This window comes from Acomys minous, assembly GCF_964271855.1.
Source record: "Acomys minous genome assembly, chromosome: 5".
NCBI classification, from domain to species: Eukaryota; Metazoa; Chordata; class Mammalia; order Rodentia; family Muridae; genus Acomys; species Acomys minous.
The window spans coordinates 78,873,662-78,886,132 of record NC_140494.1 but is presented as its reverse complement, the minus strand read 5'-3'; the positions used below and the strand labels follow the sequence as shown (position 1 = coordinate 78,886,132).

The 12,471-nt window shown below is 42.9% G+C and overlaps 1 protein-coding gene across 5 annotated transcripts in view; it reads left to right on the top strand.

Moving 5' to 3' along the window:
• The window catches only part of FAT3 (FAT atypical cadherin 3), a 603,907-nt gene that overhangs the window by 527,285 nt on the left and 64,151 nt on the right, over positions 1-12,471 (top strand). The gene's annotated exons all lie outside the window — the stretch shown is intronic.

The following is a 12,471-nucleotide window of genomic DNA, read 5'->3' as shown; positions in this document are numbered from 1 at the left end:
CTCCTCCCACGCTGGCAAAAGGCATCTAGGAGTCGGTTCTAGAGGCTTCTCCTGCTCTAACATGTACAGTAAGCTGGGTTTCTAATCCCGAGCTGCTGTGCCTCTCGTGTAGACTGAACTCCACATGGCCTCCTCCCCCCTTCTCCTCCTCTTCCTCCTCCTCTTCCTCCTCTGAGTCCTATAAGGAGAACTAGGAATCTCCCTGGACTGTGTGTCTAAGGGTTTGGAAATCGTTTTACAGGCTTTGGACTTTTGCTTTTGTGGTTTTTTTTTTTTTTAATACAAACAATAGCACTCCTAGTAGCCTATTCCTCCTAAACACAGTTAAAATGCTGTGCTGCACAGCAGAGAAAGTTCATTTCTATTTCTATGAAGATTCACATCACAGCCTCGGCTGACATATGGCAATCTCTATTTATTGTACCACCCCGCAGTGCAAAGACCAGTTACTAAATGTGCTACAAGTCCAATGTAGATATTGTTAAACTGGCATTTTCCAAAGTCCCCTCCCCCCCCTCATCACCACCCCCCATCACTTACAGACATCACTAGGCAGAGTGATGGTAGAGAGCTGAGAAAGAAATGGAACTGACGTTGCTAAGTTTATGTTCAAGCCGTTTTTATATTATGAGATGATGAGTTGGAAGAGACTGGAGTTAATTGCTAGGTAGACCTCCTAAGAATGCATAAGTTATTGAGGTGACTATATGATGGAATATAAATACAAAAGGGCACACAGGGCCTTTTGGTTGCTCCTTTTAAGAGCTGTAAATCAGAGGACTAGGAAATGGTGGGGTGTGTCTGTTATGCTAAGCCTTTATATAATTCCGTGTCTTATTGCTTAATTCTGAGTTGATAGAAAAATTGTTGAACTAATGGAAAAGCAAATACATGATAATTAGCTGAAAACAAACGTAGCACCCAGGGCCTCTTTCCACATTTCCCTTTTTACAGAAATTAGAGGCTACACTTGAGTTATTGCTCTTATCACATTATCATAATTTTAAGGCCTGAGAACCAATACTTTAAAAGCATGAATACTGTTGTGGAAAATGGCAAGCAAAGAGGAATGTGTATTAGTACATAATTATGTAGTAACCGCAAATAATCTCTTTAAATGAAGATTACAAAACATTTTCTGAACTCCTATTTGAAGACATTTGGGAAAAGAGGGCTGAATTAGTACTGATTAGTCTTTTAATAATTTAAAATTTGACTTGAGGATACATAATTAGCCCATAGATAAAATTCCAAAAGCCGAAAGCCTTGAATTCTGCCGTTCACTTCCTTTACAAAGTGACCAGATGGGTCCAAGCCGCTAAAGAGTAGACACAGAAATCTGGTCACTACACATGCTGTTTTGGACAGTGTGAGGGTGGAGTAGGGTGGGACCGGGAGAGATGGTCCCCAGAGCTGGGATGATGAGCACTGGTAGCTGTGTGCCTGCCTTTTACTTCCGTCTCAAGTGAAGCCAGATTGACAGGCGAGGTGGAAGGAATGTCTAAATTCTGGTCATTTATTCAAAACAGAGCTGGAAAGACCTAGAAGAAGAAAAAATCAATGGAGATGGTATTATACCTTGATTTCCATGATAAATAGAAGGCTTCTGTGCAGAGCCTCACATTGAAACCGAGGACCCAGGTACCATTGACACCAGTATAGGAAGCATATGGGCCCGGTCATCATAACGGCCTTAGGAAATTTCATGTAAAGTACCAGAGTCTTGTTCCTTTTCTCGGTTTTTGTCAGTATTGTTTAGCTTCAAAAATAAAATAAATGATAGAGCTGGCCAATGTCAAGCGATTCAAGATGCATGATACTAGTTCAGTTTGGTGGCCCGAGTTCAACTTATAGGACACATGTAAAACTGGAAGGAGAGAGCCTGTTCCATAAAAGAACTATTGATAGATGGGGAAGATCAGATGAGGCCCTTAAGAACTGTAAACTGCCTATCCACCATTCCCACACAGCAAGCTGAGGAGGTGTGAGTGAGGGCCTTGATCAGCACAGTAGTGTCTGTATGAACCGCCGTCAGAAGACTCTAAGCATCATGACTGAGAGCTGACCACATGGTCTTTAGTGGCCCCAGTAGGACACCGATCACCAGGGTAACCACTTCTCTGTCTTTCCTAGGAGGAAAGTCTAGAGGAAATAGTGCGTGGTTACCACTTAGTTGAGTTGTGGACCCACGATGGGTCTTTGTGGGAGCTGAGTTCACACACAACAAACACTCTGAGGCTGAATCTGGCTTTCTAGCATGTTCCGTTCTCTTGACACAGTGTCATACTGAGCTTGCTTCACTCATCATTATAGCAAAGTCTGGTTCTTATTGGAAATTTAGATCTCTAGCCTTTTTAAATGCCATTACATGCAGAAGATTGGAATTCCATGCACTCGGGTCCTATGCTGTGCTAAGGAGCAGCTTCTGCTTGATAGACAGCTCCAGGTCCCCTCCGCAGTCCAGCCCCTCACTAACTGACAGCACCACGTGCAACAATTTCAGCCCGTTCTCTAGAATAATAAAGAAAGTTCTACCTTTATAAATAATTCATTTTGAAATAATTACAGAATCACAGGAAGTTTTAACTTTCACCTAGCCCAAACCCCAGTGGAGACGTCCTGCCTAACTACAGAACTGTTATTAAAGTCACAAAGCAGACATAGGCACAGCCCACCAGGCCTGTTCACCTTTCCTGGTCATGAGCACGGCTCCACATGAAACAGTATCACTGTGTACCTTCACAAAAGCTCCACCGTCTTGTACCAACACAAGGCTCTCACACACACCACCACGGCCACACCCTCCTCCTTCCCAGTTTCTATCCACTGCCGAACATTTAAGTCAAACTTATTATTTAAAAAACTTCATTTAACCAAAATCATATCATTGTACCCTTTTGAGGTTGGCATATTTTTTTTCTTAGTATAAGACTCGGCTTCGGGTTCATCCAAGTCATGAATCCATTCGGCTCATCGGGCTTCTGTTGAGAGCATCCCTTTACATGAAGTGGTAAACCAGTCTTATTGGTGTCAGCTCATGAATTTTAGTGTTCTTCTCAAATAGCTTTGTTGAAATCTCACCCTTAAAGTATTGCATTCAGATGCAGCCTTTGGGATGAAGGGGGTATATATACCAAAGGTATGGATGCATAAAGTGTCTGATGCCTTTATCAAGGAAACCTGAGGGAGCCTGTTGCCCCCTCTGGCTGTGATGGTACACAGAGGCACGTTCAGAGGGTTCAGGTTCTCACGCATCAGAAATGCTGGAACCTTGGCTTCGCACTTCCAACCCCTAGAACTGTAACAGAATTTTGGTACCTCTAAATTACTCATCTAAAGTATTTTATCCTAACAGTCAAAATTTACTCTGACAACAATAACTTGGCTTCATTATATATTAGGTCACTCTGCTTTGTAGAGACATTACAAAATACTAATCTAAAATCTAATTCCATGAGTTCCCAAATCCAAAGACCTTCGTCTGAATCCTGAAGCTTTCACTCTTTGGGTTTCTCATTTCTAAACATAGCATTTCTTTTAGTCAAAGAGTTCCTTCCTATGAATTATTCATAATAAACCAAATATAGTAGAATAAAATGTTCTTACGTCAGGAATGAAATAAGACAGAGGAAGACAGGACAATTTCACACCTATTTTATGAGTTCTAAGAAACAGCATGGTAACTATCTAGATTTTAGCATTAAATCCTTAATTTTCCTGTAAAGGGAAAATATTCTCAGCCCCATAAAGTAGTAACATGACTTCCTGACCCCAAATTTATGGAAGGTTAATAATCTTTTCAGTAAAGACAAGGAGGTCTTGGTCTTTTAATGCATTGCCTCTTTGGAGTTAATAGTTAGATCTAGTATACATTTAAACATTAAGAGTTCTTAGGATTGCTGGGTTTTGTTTTGTTGTTTGTTTCCTTACTTTGGTTTGTTTTTCCAAAGTCAAGCAAAGCCAAAGTTTATTCAAAGAGGACAATTTTATTAGAGTTTAAACAAAAACAAACAAATCAAAGCAAAAACACAGGGCGGGCAATCTATATATCTCAGCAGTTTCCTGGAGGAGAGTGGAAAAGAGGAAAGGGAAAAACCACCATGCTGCTTAAGTTAAGCCATGATGGAAGTCAGCTGCCACAGGTTGGCAGGCAGCCAGATGGTGAGAAAGGGTCTTTGGAGGAAGAGTAAAGCCCAAAATGTAAGGAAAGCATGCCTATAAAGGAGATATAAGAAAAGGAAATGTTACACTTTTATGAATAATTCAGAAAGGTAAGCTGACTTATGAAGCATGCTGTGGCTGCATGCTTTAAAAAAGAGACTATACTGGGGGAGGAAATTCTTGAAGGGGATAATACAGTACCTCATTAAATGGATAATTATTCTGCCTATCAGAATCTCATTTTGAGAGGCGTTTTGTTTGTTTGTTTTTCTACCAAGAGAAACATGCAGTATGAAGGATCAGAACCAAAAGACTGTGACCATTTTAGGCAATAGGACATGAAAATAAAGTGTAAGTTGTAATGGGAAAATATGCTACAGCCCATTTTCTATGAAAAGGCCAGTTTCTAGATACTAGGGATGTGGGAGCAGGGGTGCTTTTCTTTTTATGAGTAATGAGCATAAAGAAAGGAGTGCGTTATAATGAGCCAATTGCTCATTCATTATTGCATAATTCCCTCAAGATTTGGAATTTGAGGGATCTCAGGGAAGTGTACAGGTTCAGAACGCATCAGGTATTTTCCACTCAACTTAGCCAACACAGTGAGCAGTGGGGTAACAAGCACAGTGGAAGGAACACAAGACTTTCCAAGATGCATTAAGTAAAGAGATAGATAGTTCTCAAGCTACTTGAAGGTCAAGGGGCAAGTTACAAAGGTAGAGCCCTGGAAGGAGTGGGACTTGGAGGTCATCTTCAGGAAGAACAGTCTAAAGAAGACATATGGACCATGAAGATGAAGCCACGAACACAGGACTCAGCAAGCCCAACTAAAGAGCTCGGAGAACATCATACAGCACAGGCCAGAGGAAAAGAGATGGGACGAGAAAACTGGGCAGAGTGTGTCTGTGATCATTCAGGAAGCCTGGGGATCACATACTCAATCAGGGGAAGGAAAGGGGTGGACATGCTTAAGGAAATGCATAATCAGTCTGGGTTCGGGGAAATATAACAGGACAAACCAGGGTATGAAAAAAAGATGCTAAGAAGGTATTGTGAAAGAACACAGGATCCAAATTGAGAACAATCAGAGGAGTCCCAGAGGGAGATTTCAAGTGTTAAATCTGAAAACGTTGGCACAGGCCTGCATCAAGGGCTAGCCAGGCCCAACAAGATCTCAGCCTTGGGGAGCAGAAGACCGTGAGCAGAAAGACCATGGATGCTCCAAACTAAGGTGTGGTATGGACAGATAATTGCATTAAGAGAAAATAGGAAAAGCACCAAGCCTGCCAGAAAGAAGCCCTTCCTCCAACATTAGGAGTGACACCCCTCTATTAACAGAAAGCAGGAAGACGAAGGAAGCAGAAAACCCTTGAAGAACTCTTCCGTTCTGACCTGAGTGTGCGATTCTACAGTCCCTACATTCTTCCTCCATGGGGGACACTTACGACAGCCATAGCTCATTGTGAATACTGTGCACAGCTCATTTGTGCATCAAGTTCCTCATGAGGACCATGCCACCAAGGATCCTGCAGTACTCAAGGAACAGGGAACTTTAATGAGCCAATCTTCCTGTACTTATAATGACACATAGGGCTTTCCCAGGAGCTCAGGCAACTCTAAGAGTGCAAATCCTGATCAAAAGGAGAAGAGCTAAAGGAAACCGGGGGCTTCCAGATCTCTTTGACCTAAATGTTTCGGATGAATCCATCTAGTGTTTCTCCTGACTCCACCCACGTGCCCCAGCCTTTCTAGTTTGCCACCTCACGAGAATCATAAAGAGGACAAGAATGTGGTCAAAATGCTTCAGCCAACAGAACCACCCTACAGCAGTGTCCTGGCCTCTTCCTGGCACAGAGTGTGAAATACTGCTTGCACCGTTCTGTGAGAACCAGAGACGTCCTCTGTGTTGTGGTTGCACTTCTCAAACCTGATGGCCAAAGTCCAGAGCCACCTTCCATGATCACCCTTCTGATCTCATGAGGAAAAGTAAATTTATTCAGTGTTTATTCTGTGAGACCAATCTGGTGAGATCTTGGCTAACTGGACCTCAAAGGCAAACACAGAAAAGCACATGGTCAGAAGATGAGGATTTGAAGTCTGAAATATCTACCACCTTCAGTATTGGGGAGGGGAGCAGCCTGTGGAACCAAGAGGAAATGTGTTCTTGTGTGCACTACAAGAGATGTGGCCCTGTCCTGACACTTTCTCCTACTTGGGTTTCCTAAGCATTCTATATTCTCAAAGCCTCATACCCCAGGTGAAACTGTGCGCAGCCTCCTCTGGATCTTATGGTCAAGCCACAGAGATGTCCCCAGATGCCCATAAGATCCATAACCCCAAATAAATAAATGGACCAAGGTCCCACATACTTGTCAAGAGATTCCTGGATGCTTAGCAGCTGATGGCCTTGGAGAAGTCTTTGGCCTCACTCCACATCTATTTCTTCCTGCATAATATTAGAGTGACAGTGGCCTGCTTTGCCAACCTCAAAGTGTCAGTATGAGATTTGTTCAGGGTGAACAGGGATGTCTCTCAGAACTTGTAAGGCCACACATATCCTGCTTTGGATTCCCTCAGCACATCATGTCATTTTGGTGTAGTGCACTTTGCATGACTCTTTACCAATCCCACATCCTCCCAAGCAAGAACAGCACTCCTCAAGGAAGAAAAAAAATGACAATAATGATAACGTTGCTGCTAGCTAGCACCCACTTTTGCAGCTACTGCTTCCTGGCAGGCACTGTGCCAAGGGCTTCAGATACAGTGTCCCACTTCTTACAACAACCTTGCAGTTGGTGTGTTATTGCTCAGTTTACTATACGAGCAATTTGTAGGCTTAAGTAACTTGCCCTGTGCCATAAGCTAGTGACAGGACAGCAGTTATTATAAAAAGGGGAGCTCGGGAGAGCTGGAGAATGGATGAGCATCTGATAGCAATGTTCACGTACAAGGCCTTGGTTCCCTGGAGTATTGTCGCTGTTACCTGAGGGCAGGATGGAAATGAGAAACTCGCGGCTGGTTATCGGCCCTCAGAAGTCATCAAGCAGCAAATTACCCAGGATGACTACGCAAAAGAGCCAAAAGCGCCCTTGCCAGCGCCTCCCTGGTACTGGCCCTCCTCCAGAGTTCCAGACCCAGTGGTCTGGGCAGCTAAGCGAGGTGCTACTTTTCACTGCAGATAGTTCCCAGGTGAGCAAGGCCTGCTGTCTTTACAAAGCATTGAGAGCCACTCGAGAACTCTATTTCTGTGTCTCAAACATCTTGGCAGTTTTCGGTGATATCTGGAGATCATCTCTCAGAATAACATTTTGTAGTTCATAAAGTAGAAGCATAGCTAAATATATCAATCCAGGTATTTTCTGAGGTTGCTATGTACTATGGACATTTATTCTTTAATGCAGTAAATACCAAGGTCCAGCACAGAATGGCTACAAAACCACATGCCATCGTCTTTGTTGCCTACCTCAGGAATTAGACAGACTTTCAAATCCACTTAGAGATTAGTGAACATGAAGGTGTCCGTTACTGTCTTAGTCACTGTTCTGTTACTGTGAAGATCAGGGCAGCTCTTATAAAAGAAAACATTTAACTGGGGACTGGCTTGCAGTTTCAGAGATTAGCCCCTTATCATCAGGGCAGGAACCATGGCTGCATGAAGGTAAGCATGATGCTGGGGAAGTTACAGGCAGGTGGAGGTGAAGGGGGAGGGGGAGGGAGGAAGGGAGGGAGAGAGAGAGAGAGAGAGAGAGAGAGAGAGAGAGAGAGAGAGAGAGAGACTGGGTTGGACATGAGCCTTTGAAACCTCAAAGGACAGCCCCTGTAGCATGCTTCCTCCATCAAGGCCACAGCTACTCCAATAAGGCCACACCTACTAATTCTTCTCAAATTGTGTCACTCCCTGGTGGCCAGGTATTCAAATATATGAGCTGATGGGGACCATTCCAACCTTTCTATTTTTCCTCTGCTAGTTACTTCTAATATTGAACCCCGGTATCTCTTTATTCCTGATGTGCTCTTCCCTTGATATCACTCTGGCTATTAGCTTTAAAAGGCAATAGCATTCTTTGCTCTCTGTTGAGTCACCTCAGGTCACTGTAATGATACACTAGGTAGTTTAAACCAAAGAAAATTATTTTTCGCAGTTCTGGAGTTTCATGGTCTAGATTCGGGGTTTGTGCTGCTTAGGATTCGGGCAGGACACTCCTCCTGATTTGAAGACCCCTGTCTTTTTGCTCTGGACTAATATGGCCTTTTTGAGTCTATACTAGGTAGGAAAAGAATGTATCTTTTCCTTCTTTTTCTTGTTTCTTTGTTTCCTTTCTCTTTGTTTGAAGCCCTCCTATCGCTTCCCGAAGCTCTCCCAATGACATCACTTAACCTTAATAGCCTCCTAAAAGTCTTCTATCCCATCTCTTAAAGACAGGAGCTTTGGCACATGAACTTTAGAGGGCCACAGTTCAGTCCACAGGGCCCTCTCCCAGTCTCTGTTGTATCACTCACACCAGAGACTTCAGTTGCAGAGCTGTGAGAAGCCCACATGACAATGGGTCACAGTTGACCTAAAACTACCAGAGTGAGACTGAAAGTCAAGCCTGCCGCCCTTCACAGATGAGCTCACATCCCTAAATGACAATGTACTAGCAGCTTCATAGGAGGCCATAATGAGGAAACAGCCAGTGAAGCTCACCTAGATTTCTGATACATAAAAACCACGTTATAGTATCTATTCACTATACTGTGCTATTTGAGTCTTAAGCAACTTTCTATGGAGCAATACAGAACTAATACATGAAGGCATCTTAAGTTCTACCTATGTGTGCATCACTAGGGATCCCCCACTGAGTGGTCATCCCTGCGAGGGACATGAAGTCTTTTGCAGATCCATGGCAAGCAAACCCCGGCTTAGATTGATGATATACAGCCAGTTCATCCACCTAGGGACCACAGCTACTTTGGCATGGTCGGGGATGGGCAAATGTGAGAGCTGGTAGCTCTGCTCTCAGTAAGCCCCAGGCTTGCTTCTGATGGAAATCATGGTCCTAGTAGAGGTTTACAATGTTACTACTGAAATCCAGTCCAAACTGTTTGTTTCTGGAGAGGTTCAGGGACAAATAGATTGACCACAGATGGCTTTAGAAAGACGTCCTCAACGCCAGCACCAGCCAATATATCGCAGTGATTTCTTCTGGAAAATATTTCAAGAGAGACTCAATCCTGACTCCCCCTCTCTCCTTTAAGCATCATATAATCAGTATTGTTCCTGATGTCTTACAAATCATTGCCACACAGGTTAGCGCTTAATGTAGGATCTGTGTGTTTCTTCCCGAAGCTCCAATATTGTCTGAAGGACTAAATCTTTGAAGGTGGCTGAGGGATTATCAAAATATATCACTAAAAACTAAATAAACTTCCCTATGAGGACTTGGAGATTTAAGCCATTTCCTGGAGGACATTGTGTTCCAAGCCTTTCACCTATTCTAGATTAAGAAGATAGGCAGGGTGCTACATTCTTGCAATATCAATGCTATATATAGATAAACAGACAGACAGACAGACAGACAGACAAATAGAGAGAAACAGAGACACATACACATGCACACACACGCGCGCATGTACCACTGACTTATATTCAAGTACCTACACCCATGAAAACATGTACACATATACAAATAAACTCTTTCTCCATATACACACATATAATTACATTTCTGTGTGTGTATGTGTATGTGTTTATAATACTATGCGTAAAGCCTTTCTCCAGAGACCTCAGGAACTTTCACATGTACCCCCATACTCCCTCCTGCAGACGGAGAAACTATTCAAAGTTAAGTGCCTCACAGGTGTCTGTTCAGTGGGAACAGTGAAGGGCTCTGAGGCCCCTTAAGCCTTTCCAACAACAGGGTCCTTTCAGTGGTGTATGTGGATCAGTACAAGCTTGAGGCCCACCTTTTCTCTTTCACACTCTGGGAATGAACTCGGAGTGCCACTAGGGTAAGACTGGATTAGATATGACAGTTCTGTCCTTTCCTGGCCATCTGGATAAGTTCTCCCAACACTCTTCAAAGTCTGTCAACAGTCCTAGGCAGTGTCCAAACCCTCTGGAAAGATATGCAAAACAAAGGGTTAAATAAATCAACAATCAAATAAATAGTAACAGGACACACTCCATCTCTACAGTCTGACGTGGGAAGACTGAAGGAAGGTAGGTAGGGCTGAGTCAGTCTTTTCTCTAGTGAACTTTAATGCCTTGCCCAGCTTGGAGTCTTTGCATGTGACACACATTACTGTTATTATTACCCTTTATAAGATCCAGTTTCTCTCCAGTGTAGATCAAAACGGTAGTTGTCAAATGAGAGAGTAACTCCTCCTAAGGAAGCATGAGTGGAGAATTCTGATTTCCATCCAATGCCCACAGCATCTTCTTCCTCTCTCTCTCTCTCTCTCTCTCTCTCTCTCTCTCTCTCTCTCTCTCTCTCTCTCTCTCTGTCTCTCTCTCTCTCTCTCTCTCTCTCTCTCTCTCTCTCTCTCTCTCTCTCTCTCTCTCTCTCTCTCTCTCTCCCTTCTTGCTGATTTACCTGGTCATTTACTTAGGCCCAGTCTCTAGCTTACCCTAGAAATGATTAGTTATAATGATCTGATAGCTCTCAGCTGGCTCTGAGAACAGGCAGTTTCGCCCTGACATAACTTTATCTACACTGAGCCCTTTGCTTTCTTGTGAGTAAATGGCAGCTTCAGGATCCATAACTTCCATTGCGTTTGCATCTCCCCCAAAGCTCTTTATCTGCCATGTTTCCACCTCAGCATTCCTGACAATATCTGACCTGCCTCTGTGACTCAATTTCACAGTTTTAGCCTCTGAGGAACATCTTTCCCATCCTTCCCAGTAATCAAATCTGTGCATATTTGTCTCCTAAGGAAAAAAGGAACATTTGAGGTTACATAGAAGTGCTAAGAGACACTCGATGTGTACTGTGCAGCAGGGGCCCTTGGGCATCTGTTGAGTGACTGCGTGAGTGACTGAATGACTAAGTGAAGACTGGATGAACCAGAACGGTGCTCATCTTCAGTGGTCCATGTATGAAACTTTCAGAATACCATCATTGGGTCACAGCATAGCACAGATGTCCAGTGACCTAGTAAAGATAGAGTTTTATAGCTCTTTGTGGACAAATTAATGTACCCACAATTAACTCTACCAAGTCAGGCCATGGGAGCTGTAGCTTTTTCCATATCGCAGGGAATCTTACAGCACAGAGGCCAGCCTCCTGGGTGTGTAACCTATGCTGTCTAAGCAGAACAATGCCCCTTCCATAGAGAGGCCCTTGCCTAATTTAACTCTCTGATGTGGTTCTGCTAGTTGCCCTCATGTTTCTAAACAAAAGGCCTGAGGTTTTGTTTTGGGATGGGGCCACAATGTTGTCATTAGACCCAGTGAAACAGTTGCTGCCAACTCATTTGGCACACACCCAGGAGATGCTGGCTGTAGCCGGCAGGATCTCCCTGACCTACCCGGCAGCCTTCAGTCTTTTGTGGACCTTCCAAAGGGAGCCTTGGACCCTGGGAGTTGATGCTCTGCCCAGGAAAATGTGGCAGCTTTAGTCATCACCCAATGAAAAGCTTTTATACGGCACTTAAGCCAGAAGTCATTAGAAAGCCTATTATAAGGACAGTAATCGCTAAACTAAAAGTATTGCTAATTCCTGGATGCCATCACAGGAACTTCCTGTTTAATTCTATATTATCTCAACATATATTTCAAAGACAAAACAGGCGCACCAAGTCTAAGCTCCTTGACTCCCTGGGATTGTATTTGCCTTCTATTGAAGATGAGAGAAAATCTTAGGCCAGCCACTTCCTTTAATTGCCTTAATTAAAGTGTAAAATTTAGTTTAAAAATACTCTTTGCAGTAACTTTATAATGGGGCCTTTGACAAAAGCAATTCTCTAAGTAGCATTAGTATCTTTCTAAGCAAAGATGAACTAAAATGAACAATGGAAACACCGGGCAGAAAGCCTATACAATATATAGGTCTAATTTTCTACAATTATTTCAAATGGTATGTGCATTAAGAATTAAAACTGGGATGGAAAAAAAATCACTTGAAAACTTGGCTGCTTTCCAAAATTGGTATTAAAGAATTATTTTCTGAGTGCATGGTTTTTTAATAGTTCATTTATATATTACAAAGTGTCATGTGCCCACTGTATAAGATCTAGAAAGTTAAGTAAATGGGAAAAACAAGTTTAAAACAGTTAACATTTTGATGGAATCTGTTTGGCCCTTCTTCTTCATAAAAATAAACTTTTAAA